This window comes from Schistocerca serialis, chromosome 3 (assembly GCF_023864345.2).
Source record: "Schistocerca serialis cubense isolate TAMUIC-IGC-003099 chromosome 3, iqSchSeri2.2, whole genome shotgun sequence".
Taxonomy (NCBI): domain Eukaryota; kingdom Metazoa; phylum Arthropoda; class Insecta; order Orthoptera; family Acrididae; genus Schistocerca; species Schistocerca serialis.
In genome coordinates, this window is record NC_064640.1 from 139,445,990 (window position 1) to 139,469,532 (window position 23,543).

At 42.6% G+C, this 23,543-nt stretch overlaps 1 pseudogene; it reads right to left on the bottom strand.

Annotated features, from left to right (window-relative positions):
• Positions 1-654: 654 nt before the first annotated feature.
• Positions 655-772, bottom strand: LOC126471980 (5S ribosomal RNA; annotated as a pseudogene).
• Positions 773-23,543: the final 22,771 nt, after the last annotated feature.

The window sequence follows — 23,543 nt, forward strand, 5'->3', positions numbered from 1 at the left end:
TCAGCTACACATGTGGCACGAAGTATGCTAACAACCATCAAAATGTTGCACGGTCATTGCTTTGTTAGCCTATGCACGGGGCTCACAATAAAATTATTCTTTGCGACGACGAGACGGAACACAAGCTTGGATCGCGGAGAGATGAGCAGGGTCCTCCTCAAAGCAACCTTCTTGGCATCACTTTCAGTTACTTAGGAAAACCAAGGGAAAGCGACTTCTAGATAATCGGGCGGAAAATTGAGTCTCCTCCTTTGGAATACAGCGCCATTGTCTTAACCCCAACACCATCTCTCTCTCTGTCAGCAAAGAGAGAAACCATAAATTTGAAATTGATAACGTACAACAGAAAAAATAATGGCATCCGGAGAATTACCGCTGTTGGTCAACCAAAATTAGCATTTTCGTAAAGTCTTCTCAGTACGCCAGTGGTGTACCGAAACTAAAAACTCCTCCCGAACAGGCCATGAAGGCCCAACGGTACCGACCGGCCGCCGTGTCATCGTCAGCTAATAGGCGTCACTGGATGCGGAAATGGAGGGGCATGTGGTCAGCACACCGCTCTCCCGGCCGTATGTCAGTTTCCGAGACCGGAGCCGCAACTTCTCAATCAAGTAGCTTTTCAGTTTGCCTCACAAGGGCTGAGTGCACCCCACTTGCCAACAGCGCTCGGCAGGCCGGATGGTCACCCATCCAAGTGCTAGCCCAGCCCTTCAGCGCTTAACTTCGGTGATCTGACGGGAACCGGTGTTACCACTGCGGCAAGGCCGTTGGCGATGTACCGAATGCTAAAAGTATAATTGTCAGATTAACAGTCTGTGAAGATGATGGAAACAATCATTTTCCACCAGAGGGAAATTGTCACTGTAAAATACATAGCGATTCAAAAAGAAAGAACAGATTTCTATTGTTTATTACAGACAAACTATGAAAGGCAGAAACACATTGTGTATGTCACTGACTAGAGCATGTTAAAAAGTTCTGTGCTCGCACAGACACAATACCATACACTCAACATCAGCGCCATGCATTGCTCGAGAAACATTGAAACGATAGTCCATTTCATTCTACACACGAATCAACAGATCCCTGTTTACTGAATCTACAGCTTCAACAGTTCGATTTCTCAGTTCTTAAAGAGTAGTATAAAAGATTACATGCAGAAATACGAAAAGAAACACGGCGAGCAAAAGAAGAATGGTACAAGGAACAATGCTCTGAAATTAAGAGTTATGAAACAAGACATGATAGTTTCAACTTACACAAAAAAGTTAAAGATTTAGCTGGACTTAACAAAAAGAAAAGTACAAGTTTATTGTTAGATAAAAATGACAAAATAATTCCTGATGTTAAAGGTAAACTGGACAGGTGGACAGAATATGTCAAAGAACTATTTGAAGATACAAGAAAAGATCAAAAATTTTATGATAACATGATCGGAGAACGAGGACCAAGCATATCGAAAGAAGAAATATTACATGTTATCAACAAATCAAAGACAGGAAAAGCCCCTGGACCGGATAAGATACCAAATGACATCCTGAAACTCATAGGAATAGACCATATAGATATATTTGTACAATTGTTTAATGATATTTATAATTCGGGAATTATTCCTAGGGATTGGTTGACATCTGCCTTTGTTACATTACCCAAAAAGGCTAATGCCAAAACTTGTAATGATCACCGTACAATAAGCTTAATGAGTCACACCTTAAAGATATTTCTAAAAGTTATACACCAACGAATATACAAAAAAGTAGAAGAAGGTATAAGTGAAACACAATTCGGTTTTAGAAGTTCCCTCGGTACAAGAGAAGCATTGTTTGCTTTTAACATATTAGCGCAACGATGTATGGAGGTTAACCAGCCACTATATGTGTGCTTCCTGGATTATAATAAAGCATTTGACAAAGTTCGTCATGATCATCTCATAGAATTGTTAGAAAAGAAAACACTTGATAAGAAAGACATCCGCATTATATATAACCTCTACTACAATCAAACCGCAACCGTGAAGGTAGAAAATGAGTTATCGAATGATATAGAAATAAAGAGGGGTGTGAGACAAGGTTGCGTTCTCTCACCCTTATTGTTTAATATGTATTCAGAAGACATAATCCAGGCAGCTCTATCAGATGAAATAGCTGGCATTAAAGTGAATGGGCTAAACATTAAGAATGTTAGGTTTGCTGATGACACTGCACTACTAGCTGGAAACCTCAAAGATCTAGAATTACTTCTTGACAAAGTCGCAGAAAAAAGTGAAGAATTTGGCTTGACTCTTAACGTAAGCAAGACTAAGTTCATGGTGATATCTAAAACACACCAACAAGAAAATCTTACAATCAATAGGGAAAGAGTCGATCAAGTACGTAAATTTAAATATCTCGGAACAATTGTAAATGAGGAGATTGAAAGCTCAGAAGAAATTAAATCGAGAATAGGACAGGCCAGAAGTATCTTTAATAAGATGAAAAATGCATTCTGTTCGAGAGACATTTGTTTAAACACAAAAATGAGGTTGCTAAGATGCTATGTATTCTCAAAATTATTATACGGAATGGAAGCGTGGACATTGAAAAAGAAGGACATGAACAGCTTAGAAGCTTTTGAAATGTGGGCATATAGAAGAATACTTAGAATTAGTTGGGTGTCGAGGATTACTAATCAAGATGTCCTAAGAAGAATGGGAAAGGAAAAAGAATTAATTAAAACTATTAAAGTAAGGAAGCTACAATATTTAGGCCATGTTATTAGGGGAGTAAATTACAAGATATTGCAAATAATACTAGAAGGGAAAATTTGTGGGAAGAGAACGAGGGGTAGAAGACGGACATCCTGGATTGACAATTTAAAAAATTGGTACAACTGTTCAACGTCAGAACTCCTTAGATCAGCCAAATCAAGATCAGAAATTGCCATGATGACAGCCAACCTTCTTAGAGGAGACGGCACATGAAGAAGAAGAAAGAGTAGCTGTCGTAGGTGGAACAAAGACTCTGTCTTTTATATATTCCCACAGAAAAAAATTTGCAGGGTATGAGGTCTGGTTACCTTGGAAGCCAAAAGCAATGAACAAAATCTTGTTGTCCACCTCTTCATACCCGACGTTGTGGGATGGTGTTGTTAAGAAATGCCGCACCTCACGGTGAAAGAGAGGTAGAGTGCCGTCATCCATAAAAATGCAATCATTAGGACCTACGGAAAGTTGGGGAAACAGCCAATTTGGCAGCATGTCCAGGTATGTCATTCCTGTCACAGTTCCCTCCGCAAAAAAAGAAAGGTCCATAAACTTTATGAACAGAAACAACGCAAAACACATTCACTTTAGGTGAGTTTCTTCGCTGTAATACGACAACGCTAGAATTTTGTGACCCCCAAATTCTTACATTATGGTGGTTTACTTTACTCGACAGGCGAAACGTTGATTCGTTCGAAAAGATGATTCATTCGGAAGAAGTATCCTCTGACATATCCTGAAGCACTGAAGTGCAAAATTCATACCTTCTGTTATGGTCGCCGGAACGCTGTTTCTGCAGCAACTGCAACTTGTAAGGCTTCATATACTTGTCTCGTTTCATAACATGTCACAACGTTGTTTCACCATGGTTACCTGAACGTCTTGTGAACTTCCGAGGGCTGCGTGTGAACGCATCTCGGATACACTCGATATTTCCGTTAGACGTTCGACGCCAACCAGGCTCTTCCCTTAGCACATGCAACCACCTTCCAAGAAATTTTTATGACAGTCGTAAATCTGCTTGTGCAGAGGTGTCTTCTGTTGAATCGACGACGGAATGCACGTTGGACACGGACAGTGGATTGACTTCGAGCAAACTCCAACATACAAAATCGTTTCTCTTGTGGTGTAGTCACCCTGTTGGTACAAACAAGCAACAACGTAACTGTGACAAAACAGTGAACCTTCCTCTATCCTCTATCCATAACAGGCGCAATGCGTTAATGTCCATTATAGTTCGCCTGTCGCAAACGACTGAAATCTGTTCTCTCTCTCTCTCTTTTTTTTTTTAAAAAAAAAACACACGGTACATAATGTTCCACAATTCATGTGATACTGTTGTTCTCCAGTAAGGAAATGCTATGATACTTTGCAGCAGATTGGGTGATGTGACTGCGGATACTAGGTGAAACATTGTAATAAATGATGTTTATGTTTGAAAAGTTTCTATTCTACACTACCTAGGTTATGGAAACCTATCTTCTAGTGTTACGGATGTCTTCCGGTACTCTATGAAACAAGAATCTACAATCACCAAAATGACTTGAAATACATCCAGAGTTCACAACATACAACAAAGAAGTTAAATGATGTCACGTAACATTAACGGTATAATACACACATCAAAAAAAGTTTTGCATCACCTCTGTTCCAAGAGTTCCGGAACCTGTACAGAAAATTGGAATACAGATCAACATAAACATCATTTCCGCCCTTTTTATTGCTCATGAAAACCACACATTGCATGTTGTATCACCAGACAGCGAGAACTTCAGAGGTGGTGGTCCAGATTGCTGTACACATCGGTAGCTCTAATACCCAGTAGCACGTCCTCTTGCATAGATGCATGCCTGTATTCGTCGTGGCCTACTATCCACAAGTTCATCAAGGCACTGTTGGTCCAGATTTTCCCACTCCTCAACGGCGATTCGAGGTAGATCCCTCAGAGTGGTTGGTGGATCACTTCGTCCATAAACAGCTCTTTTCAATCTATCCCAGCTATGTTTGATAGGGTTCATGTATGGAGAACATGCTGGCCACTCTAGTCGAGCGATGTCGTTATCCTGAAGGAAGTCATTCACAATATGTGCACGATGGGGGTGCGAATTGTCGTCCATGAAGACGAATCCCTCGCCAATACGCTGCCAAACTGGTTGCACTATCGGAGAGAGGATGGCATTCACATATCTTACAGCCGTTATGGCTCCTTTCATTGCCACACCGAGCGAGGAGGCACAGGATTTAGACACTGGACTCGCATTCGGGAGGACGACGGTTCAATCCCAGGTCCGGCCATCCTAATTTAGGTTTTCCGTGATTTCCCTAAATCGCTCCAGGCAAATGCCGGGATTGTTCCTTTCAATGGGCACGGCCGACTTCCTTCCCCGTCCTTCCCTAATCCGATGACACCGATAACCTCGCTGTCTGGTCTCCTTCCCCAAAAACAACAACAACTCCTTCCATTACCAACAGTGGCGTAAGTCGGCACCACATAATACCACCACAAAACAGCAGAGAATGTCCACCTTGCTGCACTCGCTGGACTGTGCGTCTAAGGCGTTCAGCCTGACCAGGTTGCCTCCAAACACATCTCCGACGATTGTCTGGTTGAAGGCATGTGCGACACTCATCGGTTAAGAGACCGTGATGTCAATCCTGAGCTGTCCATTCGGCATGTTGTTGCGTCCATCTGTACCGCGCTGTATGGTGTCGTTGTTACAAAGATGGACCTCACCAAGGACGTCGGGAGTGAAGTTGCGCATCATGCAGCCTGTTGAGCACAATTTGAGTCACGACACGACGTCCTGTGGCTGCACGAAAAGCATTATTCAACATGGTGGCGTTACTGTCAGGGGTCCTCCGAGCCATGATCCGTAGGTAGCGGTCATCTACTGCAGTAGTAGCTCTTGGGCGGCCTGAACGATGCATGTCATCGACAGTTCATGTCTCTCTGTATCTCTTCCATGTCCGTAAAACATCGCTCTGGTTCAGTCCAAGACGCCTGAACACTTCCCTTGTTGAGAGCCGTTCCTGGCACAAAGTAACAATGCGGACACGATTGAACTGCGGTATTGACTATCTAGACATGTTTGAACTGAGCCGTGTACCTCCTTCCTGGTCGAATGACTTGAACTGATCGGCTGTCGGACCCCCTCCGTCTAATAGGAGCTGCTAGTTTACGTCTTTGGGAGGGGATAGTGACATCTCTGAAGAGTCAAACGGACTGTATCTGAGATACAATATCCACAGTCAACGTCTATCTTCAGGAGTTCTGGGAACCGGGTTGACGCAAAACTTTTTTTAACGTGTGTATATAACCCAGATTGCAGTTAAAAATATAGTTTCTAACTTCATCACATTGACAATAAGCAGTAGGAAGTCAATATTGTTTCAGTAATTGTCCTAGAGTTTAAAAATTGAGGCTTTGCTGCAAATTTTACAGCAGAGTGGGTGAGGAATGGGGAGAGATCTACCAAGCTTTCCTTTAACTATTTTGGCTGCATCCCGAAGAGTTGAGGAAACGTAATACACTCCAAGACCAGAAATAGACGCATCAGGATGGAATTATCCGAATGGTAAGGAAATCGGTTCATGTGCTGTACATATACACACAAACATTGAAACTGGATGATTTATTCAAGAGAAAGAACTTCAAAATTGAGCGAGTCAATAACGTGCTAGTCCACCTGTGGCCCTTATGCAAGCAAATATTCGGCTTGGCATTTATTGTCAGAGTTGTTAGATGAATACTCAAGAAAGGTAGTAGGAGTAATCCACTAAATTACAGGCCCATATCGTTAACGTCGATATGCAGCAGCATTTTAGAACATATATTGTGTTCGAACGTAATGAATTACTTCGAAGATAACGGTCTGTTGACACACAGTCAACATCGGTTTAGAAAACATCGTTCTTGCTAACCACAACTAGCTCTTTATTCACATGAAGTGCTGAGTGCCATTGACAAGGGATTTCAATCGATTCCGTATTTCTGGATTTCCGGAAGGCTTTTGACACTCAGTTATGTGACTGGATCTGTGATTTCCTGTCAGAGAGGTCACAGTTCGTTGTAATTGACGGAAAGTCATCGAGTAAAACAGAAGTGATTTCTGGCGTTCCCCAAGGTAGTGTTATAGGCCCTTTGCTGTTCCTTATCTCTATAAACGATTTGGGAGACAATCTGAGCAGCCGTCTTCGGTTGTTTGTCAACTAATAAAGTCGTCAGAAGATCAAAACAAACTGCAAAACGATTTAGAAGAAATATCTAAATGGTAGGAAAATTGGTGGTTGACCCTAAACAACGAAAAGTGTGAGGTCATCGACATGAGTGCTAAAAGGAACTCGTTAAACTTTGGGTACACGACAAATCAGTCTAATCTAAAAGCCGTAAATTCAACTAAATACCTATGAATTACAATTACGAACAACTTAAATTGGAAGGAACACATAGACTTTGGTGTGACGTCATAAGCGCGTGACTGCGTGTGAGATCGCTCTCTAAGTTTTCATCTATTTTTAGTTTTCAGATATATATTTTAACTGTTTTTGTGATAATATTTACTATATAAGTGACTTATTAGTGGTTTCTTCATTCACCTCTGCATTTCGTGTGTTGTGGCCTGATATTTGTGAGTGTTTCGTATCGAGCAACTTAACCTCTTACCCGTGTTTACATTCCGCGCTGACCAGTTGCAGCTGTAGCGGCGCATCGAAAGCTAAGTACTAATTAATTGTTTGTGTATAGTAGTTTATTTAGGAACTTTAGTAGTCTTCAACCGGTGTTCTTGGTGTTTTCCGGTGAAATAACTTCAGAAGAAATTTTTGCGAACTGCTTTCAGTTTCGTTACTGTCATTAGACGCTTGATTTTCTTTCTGTGTTAGTATTTTGTTATATTCTCATTTGTTGTTGATTAATACTGTCAATAATAGTAGTTACTTCCCTTGTAGAGCAAGTTTGTGATAATTGTAGTCAGTTTTTAACATCTTCTTATTGTAGTAGCGGAACTTAGATAAAGTTGTTTTCTTGTTTCAATAATTGTAAAATTTTACCATGAGTGAGAAGTGTGGGCTTTGCCGTAGGTTCGTGAGTAGTGGATTGCGGTGTGAGACTTGTTCGAAGTATTTTCACTGGGGGGAATGCAGTGGGGAAGCCAGTGGGCATTCTGGTGAGATCCTCTCCTGGAACTGCCGGTTATGTAGCAAGAGTAAGTTGATAGAGGAGCAGGAGCGTAAGATCTGTGCCCTTCAGGTGCAGTTGAAAAACGCACAGGAAGAGCTAGATAGGATGAGGAGGGAGAAGGGGGTTGGGGAATGGGAGCTGGCTGTTGGCAAGAGATCTGCTAGGAGAAGGAGATTTTCAGATAGTTTTACTATTGGTGTTTGTAATAGATATGACCAACTGTCAGAGTCTAGTGGAGAGGAATCTCTAGTAGCTGTAGATGTAGGAAGTATGCAGCAGACCTCAGCAGTTACGGTGGCTAGGACAGTTGCAAAGTCTAAGAGAAAGAAGAAGGTTCTGCTGTTAGGTAGTTCTCATGGTAGAGGTGTAGGCCAGCAGTTGCAGGAAGTTTTGGGGAGTGAGTACCAGGTCACCAGCATTGTGAAGCCTAATACAGGATTGGCTCAGGTGACTTTTAACATAGGGGGGTTATGTAGGGATTTTACTAAAGAGGATCAGGTAGTGATTGTGGGTGGGGCTGGTAATAGTATTGATAGGGATGGGAAGTATGACATAGATGGTGACCTGGAAAAGATAGCCACTCAGACTGGCAACACGAATGTGCATTTCGTGGAACTGTTTCAGCGTCACGATCGGCCTCATCTTAATATAGCCGTCAGGCGTAATAACATGAGACTTGGGGATGCGCTGGTGACAGAAGGCATGAGTCACATTTCAGTGGTGTCGGTGGAGTCTATCAGTAGGACGGGTTTCACTAGACATGGCCTGCACCTCAACAGGTATGGGAAGGGGAGGTTGGCAAAACTTATAGGTGACAGCATAGGTGGGGGTGGTGGGATCACTCATGGGAAAATTCCGGTAGTTGTGGGTGTTAGAGCTGTACCTTTTTTAGATTGAAGTCAGCTGATGGGTATTCCTGCTTAAGGGAAGTCTCTCTAACAAAGAAACCACTTTCTACAAAGCTTGGGTATCCGATTAATGAGGGAATTAGTATATTTCATCAAAATATACAAGGTATTCGAGATAAAGTTAGTGAACTGCTTATAGATGTTGACTCTGAAATTATTGGTATATCTGAACACTTCTTAAATAAGGAGATAATTCAGAGGCTTCCTTTACCAGGATACAGGTTGGCTGGCAGCTTTTCTAGGAGCTCTTTGCGGTGTGGGGGAGTAGCCATGTATGTGAAAAACGGTATCCCATTTGAGTCAATTGATGTTTCAAAGTACTGCACTGAAAAGGTGTTTGAATGTTGTGCAGGTGTGGTTAAATTTAGTGGAGCTAAACTTCTTACTGTTGTTATTTATAGATCCCCAGACTCCGATTTCACAACATTTTTGCTAAAGCTAGAGGAGGTTCTTGGTTCACTTTATAGGAAATACAAAAAGTTAGTTATATGTGGTGTCTTCAATATTAATTGTATAAGTGATTGTGCAAGGAAAAGGATGCTGGTAGACCTCCTTAATTCATATAATCTTATGCAAACCGTATTCTTTCCAACGAGAGTGCAAGGGAACAGTAGAACAACCATAGACAATATTTTTGTTCATTCGTCATTATTAGAAGGGCATTCTGTTAGCAAAAAGGTGAATGGCCTTTCAGATCATGATGCACAAATTTTAAGTCTAAAAGATTTTTGTGCTTCAACACATGTTAAATATAGTTACCAACTTTTTAGGAAAGCTGATCCAGTTGCTGTACAGACTTTTGTAAACCTTATCAAGGAACAAGATTGGCAAGATGTTTATAGTGCTGATACAGTAGACGATAAATACAATGCTTTCCTCAAGACTTTTCTCGTGCTCTTTGAAAGTTGCTTTCCGTTAGAACGTTTAAAACAGGGTACTAGCACAAACAGGCAGCCTGGGTGGCTGACTAAAGGGATAAGAATATCTTGTAGAACAAAGTGGCAATTATATCAAAACGTTAGAAACAGTCAAAATCTAAATGCAGCAGCCCATTACAAACAGTATTGTAAGGTGCTTAAAAAAGTTATTAGGAAGGCAAAAAGTATGTGGTATGCAGATAGAATAGCTAAGTCTCAGGATAAAATTAAAACCATATGGTCACTCGTAAAGGAAGTGGCTGGTCTGCAGAGACAGGTCGAGGATATAGAATCAGTGCGTAGTGGGGATGTCCGTGTTGCTGATAAGTCGCATATATGTACAGTACTTAATAATCACTTTCTGAATATAGCAGGTGAACTAAATAGAAACCTAGTCCCAACAGGGAATCATATAGCGCTCTTAGAAAAAAGTGTTCCGAGACTGTTACCTGAAATGCTCCTCCATGATACTGACAAGAGGGAGATTGAGTTAATAATTAAATCACTAAAGACCAAGAACTCTCATGGATATGACGGGGTATCTAGCAGAATACTGAAGTATTGTTCCACGTATATTAGCTCAGTACTTAGCCATATCTGTAACTTTTCCTTTAGCAGTGGTCGGTTTCCTGACCGATTAAAGTACTCGGTAGTGAAGCCACTTTATAAAAAGGGAGACAGGGATAATGTTGACAATTATAGACCTATTTCTATGCCATCGGTGTTTGCTAAGGTTATTGAGAGGCTTGTATATACAAGGTTACTGCAGCATTTAAATTCACATAATTTGCTGTCAAATGTACAGTTTGGTTTTAGAAATGGCTTAACAACTGAAAATGCTATATTCTCTTTTCTCTGTGAGGTTTTGGACGGATTAAATAAAAGGTTGAGAACGTTAGGTGTTTTCTTTGATTTAACGAAGGCTTTTGACTGTGTTGACCACAAAATATTACTGCAGAAGTTGGAACATTATGGAGTAAGGGGAGTAGCTTACAATTGGTTCGCCTCCTACTTTAAGAACAGAAAGCAGAAGGTAATCCTCCGCAATATTGAGAGTGGTAATGATGTTCAGTCCCAATGGGGCACTGTTAAATGGGGCGTTCCCCAAGGGTCGGTGCTGGGGCCACTGCTGTTCCTTATTTATGTAAATGATATGCCTTCTAGTATTACAGGTGATTCAAAAATATTTCTGTTTGCTGATGACACCACCTTGGTAGTGAAGGATCTTGTGTGTAATATTGAAACATTATCAAATAATGTAGTTCATGAAGTAAGTTCATGGCTTGTGGAAAATAATTTGATGCTAAATCACAGTAAGACTCAGTTTTTACAGTTTCTAACCCACAATTCAACAAGAACTGACATTTTAATCAGACAGAATGGGCATGTTATAAGCGAGACGGAACAGTTCAAGTTCCTAGGCGTTCGGATAGATTGTAAGCTGTTGTGGAAAGCCCATGTTCAGGATCTTGTTCAGAAACTAAATGCCGCTTTATTTACCATTAGAACAGTATCTGAAATAAGTGACATTTCAACACGAAAAGTAGTATACTTCGCATATTTTCATACGCTTATGTCATATGGTATTATTTTTTGGGGTAATTCTTCTGATTCAAAAGGGTATTTTTGGCTCAAAAACGGGCTGTTCGAGCTATGTATGGTGTAAGTTCGAAAACCTCTTGTCGACCCCTATTCAATAGTCTGGGAATTTTGACATTGCCCTCACAGTATGTATTTTCTTTAATGTCGTTTGTTGTTAGCAATATTAGCTTATTCCCAAGAGTTAGCAGCTTTCACTCAGTTAATACTAGGCAGAAATCAAATCTGCATGTGGAATGCACTTCCTTGACTCTTGTGCAGAAAGGAGTGCAGTATTCTGCTGCATCCATTTTCAATAAGCTACCACAAGAACTCAAAAATCTTAGCAGTAGCCCAAACACTTTTAAGTCTAAACTGAAGAGTTTCCTCATGGCTCACTCCTTCTATTCTGTCGAGGAGCTCCTGGAAGAGATAAAAAATTAAGCAAATTCCAGTGTTACATTCTTGATTTTCTTTATTTAAACTAACGACTTGTTTCATTTTATCTGTTTCTACAATCGTGTTATAATTTCATGTATTGACTCGTTCCATGACCATGGAGACTTCTCCTAAATGTGGTCCCACGGAACAATAAATAAATAAATAAATAAATAAATAAATAAATAGAAAATGTTGTGGAGAAGGCTAACCAAAGACTGCGTTTCATTGGCAGGACACTTAGATAATGTAACAGGCCTACTAAGGAGACTGCCTACACTACGCTTGTCCGTCCTCTTTTAGAATACTGTTGCGCTGTGTGGGATCCTTACCAGATAGGACTGACGGAGTACATCGAAAAAATTCAAAGAAATGCAGTACGTTTTATATTATCGCGAAATATGGGAGACAGTGTCACAGAAATGATACAGGATTTGGGATGGACATTATTAAAAGAAAGGCTTTTTCGTTGCGACGGAATCTTCTCACGAAATTCCAATCACCAGCTTTCTCCTCCGAATGCGAAAATATTTTATTGACACTGACTTACATAGGGAGGAACGATTACAAACATAAAATATGGGAAATCAGAGCTCGTACGGAAAGATATAGGTGTTCATTCTTCCCCCGGGCTATACGAGATTCGAATAACAGAGAATTGTGATGGTGGTTTGATGAACCCTCTGCCAAACACTTAAATGTGATTTGCAGAGTATCCATGTAGATGTAGATGTAGATTTCCTCATAACGGATATCGTGCCAAATTCTGTCCAACGGGGGCGTTAGAACGTCAAAATCCAGAGCTGCCCGTAATGCTCCTAACGCTTTCAGTTTGCCAGCGATCCGACGAGCTTGATGGCCAAGGTAAGGATTTATAAGCACGAAGACAAGAAATAGAAAAATCTCGCCGTATGCGGGCAGGCATTATCTTGCTGAAACGTAAGCGCAGGATAGCTGTCGGGGACGTCTCCAGACACGTCTTCGCCGGCCATCGGGGCTCAGTTCGAAGAGGAACTCATTACTGAAGACAATGCTACTCCACGTCAATAGTGTATAGTGTCTCAAGACGCCCCAGCAGCGGTGGGATACCAATCTGACTACCGCCCGTCGTATGGCCCAACAACTAGGATTGATGATCTGGTATGCCATTTCTTTTCTTAGCAGGATCCCTTTGGCTGTCATCTGCGGCACCCTTACACCACAGCGGAACGTTGACGATATTCTACGCCCCGTTTCGTTGCCTTTCATGGCAAGCCACACAGGCTTGCGTTTCAGCAAGATAACGGCCGCCCGCGCACGGCGAGAGTTTTGTCTTGCCAAACCCTACCCAGGCCAGATCTCTCCTCAACGAAGAACATTTGGAGCATTATGGACAGGGCCCTCCCAACACTTCGGGATTTTGACGATGTAAGGCCTCAGTTGGATAGAATTTAACACGATATTCTCAGGAGGACATGCAACAACTCTGTCAATCAGTGACAAGCACAAGGGCCAGAGGTGGACCAAGGCGATATTGACTTGCTCAATTTATGAAGCTCTTTCTTTTGAATACATCACCCAGTTTTTCTCAAATTATAATCACTTTTTTGCCGATAAGTGTACACAACATCTACCAATTTCCGTCCTATACGGATAATTCCTTTCTGTTCCACCGTTTTATTTTTCTTTTTTTGTCTTACAGTGTATATATCTACACTCCTGGAAATGGAAAAAAGAACACATAGACACCGGTGTGTCAGACCCACCATATTTGCTCCGGACACTGCGAGAGGGCTGTACAAGCAATGATCACACGCACGGCACAGCGGACACACCAGGAACCGCGGTGTTGGCCGTCGAATGGCGCTAGCTGCGCAGCATTTGTGCACCGCCGCCGTCAGTGTCAGCCAGTTGGCCGTGGCATACGGAGCTCCATCGCAGTCTTTAACACTGGTAGCATGCCGCGACAGCGTGGACGTGAACCGTATGTGCAGTTGACGGACTTTTTGAGCGAGGGCGTATAGTGGGCATGCGGGAGGCCGGGTGGACGTACCGCCGAATTGCTCAACACGTGGGGCGTGAGGTCTCCACAGTACATCGATGTTGTCGCCAGTGGTCGGCGGAAGGTGCACGTGCCCGTCGACCTGGGACCGGACCGCAGCGACGCACAGATGCACGCCAAGACCGTAGGATCCTACGCAGTGCCGTAGGGGACCGCACCGCCACTTCCCAGCAAATTAGGGACACTGTTGCTCCTGGGGTATCGGCGAGGACCATTCGCAACCGTCTCCATGAAGCTGGGCTACGGTCCCGCACACCGTTAGGCCGTCTTCCGCTCACGCCCCAACATCGTGCAGCCCGCCTCCAGTGGTGTCGCGACAGGCGTGAATGGAGGGACGAATGGAGACGTGTCATCTTCAGCGATGAGAGTCGCTTCTGCCTTGGTGCCAATGATGGTCGTATGCGTGTTTGGCGCCGTGCAGGTGAGCGCCACAATCAGGACTGCATACGACCGAGGCACACAGGGCCAACACCCGGCATCATGGTGTGGGGAGCGATCTCCTACACTGGCCGTACACCACTGGTGATCGTCGAGGGGACACTGAATAGTGCACGGTAAATCCAAACCGTCATCGAACCCATCGTTCTACCATTCCTAGACCGGCAAGGGAACGTGCTGTTCCAACAGGACAATGCACGTTCGCATGTATCCCGTGCCACCTAACGTGCTCTAGAAGGTGTAAGTCAACTACCCTGGCCAGCAAGATCTCCGGATCTGTCCCCCATTGAGCATGTTTGGGACTGGATGAAGCGTCGTCTCACGCGGTCTGCACGTCCAGCACGAACGCTGGTCCAACTGAGGCGCCAGGTGGAAATGGCATGGCAAGCCGTTCCACAGGACTACATCCAGCATCTCTACGATCGTCTCCATGGGAGAATAGCAGCCTGCATTGCTGCGAAAGGTGGATATACACTGTATTAGTGCCGACATTGTGCATGCTCTGTTGCCTGTGTCTATGTGCCTGTGGTTCTGTCAGTGTGATCATGTGATGTATCTGACCCCAGGAATGTGTCAATAAAGTTTCCCCTTCCTGGGACAATGAATTCACGGTGTTCTTATTTCAGTTTCCAGGAGTGTAGTTGGAGGTGTAGTAGGAGATTAGTGTTTAACGTCCCGTCGACAACGAGGTCATTAGAGATGGAGCGCAGGCTCGGAATAGGGAAGGATGGGGAAAGAAACAGGCTGCACCCTTTCAAAGGAATCATCCCGGCATTTACGTGAAGCGATTTAGGGAAACCACTGAAAACCTAAATCTGGATGGCTGGAATCGGGTCTGAGCCGTCGTCCTCCTGAATGCGAGCCCTGTGTGCTAACAACTACGTCACCTCGCTCGGTACATCTAGTTGTTCAATAGCAGGTTAGATAGGTCGTTTTTAATTTGTAATATTTACAGTCATTAAAGGATCTGTCCTCTCTGTCTTAAATTAGACATCGATAGATTACTTACTGCTGCTCTCCAAACGATGCTGTGCAAAATTGGAATCTGTTTTGTGAAGTTCACACCATCTATTGTATTCTTTTAGCCTGGTGCTTACAGATCTCTCGGCTTCTCCTATGTAATTTCACCCTTTTGAGAAGTGATTTTTATCCCAGCGTGACTGTATGTTTTTGCAGTTGAACAGGTTTTCATTTTCATGCGTAAGCTGTTTTGTTTTGAATTGAACACTTTACTTCATAATTTAGCATTTAGACGATTTGCTCCATTTGTTGTTATCAAGCTACGTCACAGGGCAGTGACATTTGATGGCGTCTCTAATAAGAGTTTTCGACAACCGTAGTAAATACGTTCACAAATATCTCAATGTGAATTCCAATCGTAAACTGGAAAATGAGGAACCCTTATGCGGATTTTGTCACGATGCCAGCGTACAATACATTAAAATACTGTGGTATAGCTATTAAGGTGAAAACACACGTAGCTTCAATCTTGCCTACTGCCTATCTGGTGTATGAATTCGTTGTATAATGGTGATTATTATGTAGTGAGAAACTATATAGCAAATCTTATTTCTTCTCTTATACGATCATTTAATTTGTATGTTGTACATTGTAAGATCTCAATGTGTTTCGAATTACGACTTAAGTTTTCGGTAGTTGTAGATACTTTTGTCTCCAAAGTACTTCCAGAGACACGAATAACATCATTTAGCGTCACCACTATCAACCATTCGACACCCGTTGCTGGATGAAGGCCTCCTCCGGGATTTCACGGTCTTCAGCTATGCCCTTGCACACTTTTTGTGCGTTCATCTATGTGCCTTCCATTAGGTCGTCGTCCCGGACTTTGTTTCTGTGTAGGAAGCCAGCAAATAACTTCCTTGGCCCATCTATCATCCATTCGCCGGGCTTAATTCCCAGTCAATAGGATTTCATTTTCATTACAAGTCTGAGGTTCTAGCTTGATCCTCATCCATTTAAAACAGCAACACTAGAAGAAGTGCGTGGAATTCGAAACCTAGGTCCTGACATATAAAGAAGTATGTTTTCAGGAACGGTGGCCGACAGTGCAATAATTCTTATCTATCGGTAAAGACTCATTTTTTATACAAATAAGCGAAAAGTATAATTAGACACCAGCATTTCCTGAAACCAAGATACTTTTCTTGAGAAATAATGCTCTGTTGAGATTTTTGCGCGTTTTTGGAGGAAGTAATTCAGTGTGACACAAAAGTACGACTCTTAGAAATTACGAACGAAAATATTTTCAGTAAAGCACTCTCCTTTAAAATTATATTCAACCATCTGCAAAATGCACGACGACATCTTATGAAAGCCCGTTTCAAGACTGCCTAGCAACCGCTAATCTACTCAAAACAACGAAATGTAAACCTCATTATGGTAAAGGAAGAAATAAGATCATTATGTAAAACACTTGAATTGTCTAAAGCTGCTCCCCGAGTCTTTATCTTCCTGGGCTTATTGATTTCAGATCCACTTCCGGCAATTAGTCCTACGCACAGACACAACGGCCGCTTAGATCTCGCCATCAAGCATCTGCGTCCATACAATTTCTTTTATACGCACAACGAGAGAGAACAGACGACGTCTGTGAAGATAGGAACGCTTGGTACACCGTTTACTTAGTCCGTCAGCTGAGGGCATGAGCGTTTCCATTTAAAGTTTTCTACTGCGAGCGGCAAATAATAAGAACCAGTGTTTAGTGGTGTATACAGTGAGTAGACAGCGGCCTGTGGTACGGAAACCGGTACTTCATTGTATCAACGGGGCAGTCCCAGCCCACTACGGTTCCTCAATGGCGTCCCTTGTTCTCTGCGTCGCTGCGTCTGATCATTCCAAGCAGAGGCCAGAGAGCTGGAATGTGGAGGCAACCAATCGCTGTGTCCAAATACTGTCCGGGCCTCTGTATCGAAGGAATCCTCTTACATATGAGCTGGTAATTTTATCGCCTTCTACTTCTCTGAATCGCCACTGCGGCACGTGAATGTGAGCCAGTTTAACTGTTTCAGTATTCGTCCTTATAAAAATGATTTTAAAATTCTGTCGATAATATCACGATTTGAGCTTTCGCCCTACTGTGGTTCCACTATATCTTCCTCCCTACCATAAAATGTATTTACGTACTGCAACAAGTGGTTTCGCTGTTTGTACTGCAGTGGTTGAGTTTTGCGCGGATATCAGCAAAATCTAATCTCGTACACTGTCTGGAATGCCTGATTTAATTTTACGAGGCTTTCTTGGATAGCTGATTGGTAGGATGTATCTCCATTCAACAGATACCCCTCCCTCCCCTTCTCTTTCCTCATATTTGTTCCAAATGTAATAACAAATATGCCGATAAGGTGAAGAACTAAACAGGTATTACGTTCCATTAAAAAGGTGAAAGATAATAAGTCAAGAAACAACGATGTGTGTCACGTTAAGTTAGTGGACCCAAATCATACAGGAAGTTGAATTATTTTAGAAACATAGAAGAGAATTTTCTGCAAGACAGACATGAAAGTTTATAACAGTTCCTCTTACAGTTGCATGAGGCGATGTCCTTGAATATTTGAAATATTTCTGTGATCGCGAGTAAAACTCAAAGAAAAGAGTAAACAGGTTGTCTGCGTGCCTTTTGATTCGTGATTGTATGGTAGCACCCTTTTCTGTTTCCTTCCATGGATTCATGAAGTCTTTCTTTCAGTATCTGCCCCAAGTGCTTGCATCTGTATGGTTGACCATATGTGTGAAATAAGCCGACCTCGGAGAAGATCAGTTTGGATACCGTAGAAACGTTAGAACACGTGAGGCAATACTGACCCTACGACTCATCTTAGAAGCCAGATTAAGGAAAGGCAAAACCTACGTTTCTAGCATTTGTAGACTTAGAGAAAGCTTTGACAATGTTGACTGGAATACTCTCTTTCAAATTCTGAAGGTGGCAGGGGTAAAATACAGGGAGCGAAAGGCTGTTTACAATTTGTACAGAAATCAGATGGCAGTTATAAGAGTCGAGATCACGAAAGGGACGCAGTGGTCGAGAAGGGAGTGACAAAGGGTTGTAGTCTATCCCCGACGTCATTCAATCTGTATATTGAGCAAGCAGTAAAGGAAACAAAAGAAAAATTTGGAGTAAGAATTAAAATCCATGGAGAAAAAATAAAAACTTTGAGGTTTAACTATGACAGTGTAATTCTGTCAGAGACAGCAAAGGACCTGGAAGAACAGCTGAACGTAATAGATAGTGTCTGGAATGGAGGATATAAGATGAACATCAACAAAAGCAAAATGAGGATAATGGAATGTAGTCGAATTAAATCGGGTAATGTCGCGGGAATTAGATTAGGAAATGAGACGCTTAAAGTAGTAAATCAGTTTTTCTACTTGGGGAGCAAAATAACTGATGATGGTCGAAGTAGAGAGGATATAAAATTTAGACTGGCAATGGCAAGGAAAGCGTTTCTGAAGAAGAGAAATTTGTTAACATCGAGTATAGATTTAAGTGTCAGGAAGTCGTTTCTCATAGTATTTGTATGGAGTGTAGCCATGTATGGAAATGAAACATGGACGATAAATAGTTTAGACAAGAAGTGAATAGAAACTTTCGAAATGTGGTGCTACAGAAGAATGCTGAAGATTAGATGGGTAGATCACATGACTAATGAGGAGGTATTGAATAAAACTGGAGAGAAGAGAAATTTGTGGCACAACTTGACTAGAAGAAGGGATCGGTTGGTAGGATATATTCTGAGGCATCAGGGGATCACCAATTTAGTAACGGAGGGCAGCACGGAGGGTAAAAATCGTAGAGAGAGACCAAGAGATGAATACACTAAACAGATTCGGAAGGATGTAGGTTGCAGTAGGTACTGGGAGATGAAGAGGCTTGCACAGGATAGAGATGCATGGAGAGCTGCATCAAACCAGTCTCTGGACTGAAGACCACAACAACAACAACAGGTGTGAAATCACAATTCTAAAACAAAAACAGAAGCATTAACAGAAATTTAAAGCCAAGTAGTATGTGATAAGAGAGGGCGAAAACCTGTGAGGCTATGTTAGCACAACTCTGGAACCCGCCATCTTGGGTGAAAATCCTAATTTTTGAATGGAAGGCAGCCATCTTACTGAGGACGAAATAATCGCCAGGATTCGATCTGCAGAGTGGGTGACTCAACCATCATTGAATGAATCCTCATCGAAAGTGATGGTTTGGTGTGGAGTATGGAGTTCTCGTATTGTTGGAGCCCTTTTTATTCAAGGTACGGAAACAGTAGCCCTTTATCTGCAGGTTTTAGACGAAGATGTGCTATCGTCGCTGCTGTCTGAAGACGGGACATTTCGAACATTGTTTCAACACAATGGTAACCGTCACCCCCATTTCATTCTGCCTACCTGGATATGCAGTTTCACTAGAGGTGGACTAGTCGTAGAGGTCTGGTGGACCGGCCACAACATTCCCCAGGTATGAAGACCAGTTAATTTATACCTGTGGAGACATGTGACATCAATTATTTATGCGGCGAATATCAGATACGCTGCACACCTCAGGGAGCGGATTGTTGATGCTTGTGCTCGCCTACTGGGACATGTGTTGGTTAAAATCCGTGAGGAACGAACGAACCTTATAACGTGCTGGACAACACATCGTGCATAATCTGTAATATTTCTGTGTTCATTTGCTTTATTCTATACCAAATGCGCCATAAATCAAGACATGAATAAAGCTATCCTCAAATAAAATTAATCATTCTGTTTCTTGTGTTATTCTCAGCCTATTTGATAAGTCACATGACCCATCTTCCTGTATGAAAATTCATGTCTGATTCGCGATTGGAGCACGTTAGTGTGAGCAAGTTTAATTGTTTCAGCATTCGTTCTAATGTAAAGTGTGAGTAAATCGGCGCAGAGAAGACCAGGCACATTTACCAGTACTGTTAGCACTTATCATCGTCCAAGTCTGTTCACCTTTATTCTCGCACCACCCCCAAACTTTTCTCTTTTCAACTACAACTCTAAGGAAAATCGTACTTAATCAGCAGGAAAACAAGAAATATCGCCAAAGATTACTAATGGTGATACGTATTAAAGATTGCTATTTCTGCCATTCTTTCTGAATTTCCCATGAAGTTAAATGTAATATCCTCTTTTTTTAGCTAAAAATCAGTTCTTTGTAGTACGTAATTCGTTATTATAACACTATATGTTTGCTAACGTAATAAACATCCTGAGGAAAGAAGTGGAACACCCAGAAAACAGCCAACCTTTGTGACCGATCGGTTCTAGACGCTTCAGTCCGGAACCGCGCTGCTGCTACGGTCGCAGGTTCGAATCCTGCCTCGGGCATGGATGTGTGTGATGTCCTTAGATTAGTTAGGTTTAAGTAGTTCTAAGTCTAGGGGACTGATGACCTCATTTGTTAAATCCCATACTGGTTAGAGCCATTTGAACCCAGAAGACAAGTTTGCATGTCAGTGTAGTCATACTTCATACATGTGGACACCATCGGTAGGTGTGTGCATGATTACCGTTGCACTTCTATGTGACAGGGAGACCAGCCACCAGAATGCAGTAATGTTGGTCGTGCTTGGCGCAGCTACCACGGTTGGTACGCTATACAGGGTGTTACAAAAAGGTACGGCCAAACTTTCAGGAAACATTCCTCACACACAAAGAAAGAAAATATGTTATGTGGACGTGTGTCCGGAAACGCTTGCTTTCCATGTTAGAGCTCATTTTATTACTTCTCCTCAAATCACATTAATCATGGAATGGAAACACACAGCAACAGAACGTACCAGCGTGACTTCAAACACTTTGTTACAGGAAATGTTCAAAATGTCCTCCGTTAGCGAGGATACGTGCATCCACCCTCCGTCGGATGGAATCCCTGATGCGCTGATGCAGCCCTGGAGAATGGCGTATTGTATCACAGCCGTCCACAATATGAGCACGAAGAGTCTCTACATTTGGTACCGGGGTTGTGTAGACAAGACCTTTCAAATGCCCCCATAAATGAAAGTCAAGACGGTTGAGGTCAGGAGAGCGTGGAGGCCATGGAATTAATCCGCCTCTACAAATCCATCGGTCACCGAATCTATTGTTGAGAAGCGTACGAACACTTCGACTGAAATGTGCAGGAGCTCCATCGCGCATGAACCACATATTGTGTCGTACTTGTAAAGGCACATGTTCTAGCAGCACAGGTAGAGTATCCCGTATGAAATCATGATAACGTGCTCCATTGAGCGTAGGTGGACGAAACTAAAATGAGCTCTAACATGGAAATTAAGCGTTTCCGGACATATGTCCACATAACATCTTTTCTTTATTTGTGTGTGAGGAATGTTTTCTGAAAGTTTGGCCGTACCTTTTTGTAACACCCTGTATAAGGGATGTGCGCGGCATCAGATATTGAGTGGTCACTGTGAAGCACGCGGAAATGCCGCTTGCTCGTCTGACACAGCGTTATTAGTATTTAACACAGTTTTAAATGGATCTCACTGTGGGTCTCCATGTAGACGGCTTGCTGAATCGTGTGAGAAAGCGTTATCAGCACTGTTCTAAAGTGGCCTCACTGTGGGTCTCCATGTGGCTGGCTTGTTGAATCGTCTGAGATAGCGTTATCAGCACCTGACACAGGTCTGAAGGGGCCTCACTGCTCACTGTTGGTCTGCATGTGGCCAGCTTGTTGAATCGTTTGAGGCAGCGTTATCAGCAAATGACACATTTCTAAAACGGCCTCACTCTGGGTCTCCATGTAGCTGGCTTGTTGAATCGTGTGTGACAGCGTTATCAGCACCTTACACAGGTCTGAAGGGCCTCACAGTGTGGCTGTCTTGTTGAATCGTGTGAGGCAAAGTTATTAACAACTGACACAGTTCTAAAACGGCCTCACTGTGGGTCTTCATGTGGCTGACTTGTTGAATCGTGTGAGACAGCGTTATCAGCACCATACATAGGTCTGAAGGGGCCTCACTGTGGGTCTCCATGTGGCCGACTTGTTGAATCGTGCAGTATCCAGATTTGTGAGTCACTCATGTCTGACAGTGGCCCAATGTTTGACTGCATGGGACCGTGAGGGCAGTTGTACTTGTCGTCAAGGTTCCGGTCAGCCATATTTGACCAAAATAAGGGAGGGTGATGCTGAGGGAATTAGATTAGGAAATGAAACACTTAAAGTAGTAAAGGATTTTTGCTATTTGGGGGGCAAAATAACTGATGATGGTCGAAGTCGAGAGGACATAAAATGTAGACTGGCAATGGCAAGGAAAGCATTTCTGAAGAAGAAAAATTTGTTAACATCGAGTATAGATTTAAATGTCAGGAAGTCATTTCTGAAAGTATTTGTATGGAGTGTATCCATGTATGGAAGTGAAACGTGGACGATAAATAGCTTAGACAAGAAGAGAATAGAAGTTTTCGAAATGTGGTTTTACAGAAGGATGCTGAAGATTAGATGGGTAGATCACATAACTAATGAGGAGGTATTGAATAGCATTGGGGAGAAGAGGAGCTTGTGGCACAACTTCACTAGAAGAAGGGATCGGTTGGTAGGACATGTTCTGAGACATAGAAGGATCACCAATTTAGTATTGGAGGGCAACGTGGAGGGTAAAAATCGTAGAGGGAGACCAAGAGATGAATACACTAAGCAGATTCAGCACGATGTAGGTTGCAGTAGGTACTGGGAGATGAGGAAGCTTGCACAGGATAGAGTAGCATGGAGAGCTGCATCAAACCAGTCTCAGGACTGAAGACCACAACAACAAGGGAGGATCGCCGTATCGTGTATCAAGCACGTCGTAATCCTTTCACATCTACAACTGTCATCCAAGAGCAACTTACGGACTCCTTGCAACATTCTGTTGTCCCACATCACTGGTTGGAGACTAGCAGCAGTTGGACTAGGGAAGTACTGTCTCATACGTAGGCTGCCATTAACGCCAAAATACCAAGGTCTGCGTTTGGGGCGGTGCCGTTAACGGAAAGCATGGACTGCTGGTGAATGGAGCCTCATTTTATTCAGCGTGGATCGTAATTCTGCACTAACCTAGATGACCATTGTCGGCTAGTATGGCGACGACCTGTAGTTGGTTCCCATTCTTCCAATGTTTGGAATGGAACAGCAGAGTTAATGCCTCCCAACAGGATCAAACACTTTATCAAACTATACTATGTTTGCCAAACATTTGACAATGTACGGTGCTGCTAGACGTGTTTGTCAAACATAGACCGTGTCTGATGTGTTTTCGAGAAATTTTGATTGACGCAAAGTTTGACATGATGACGAGCGTTGTTT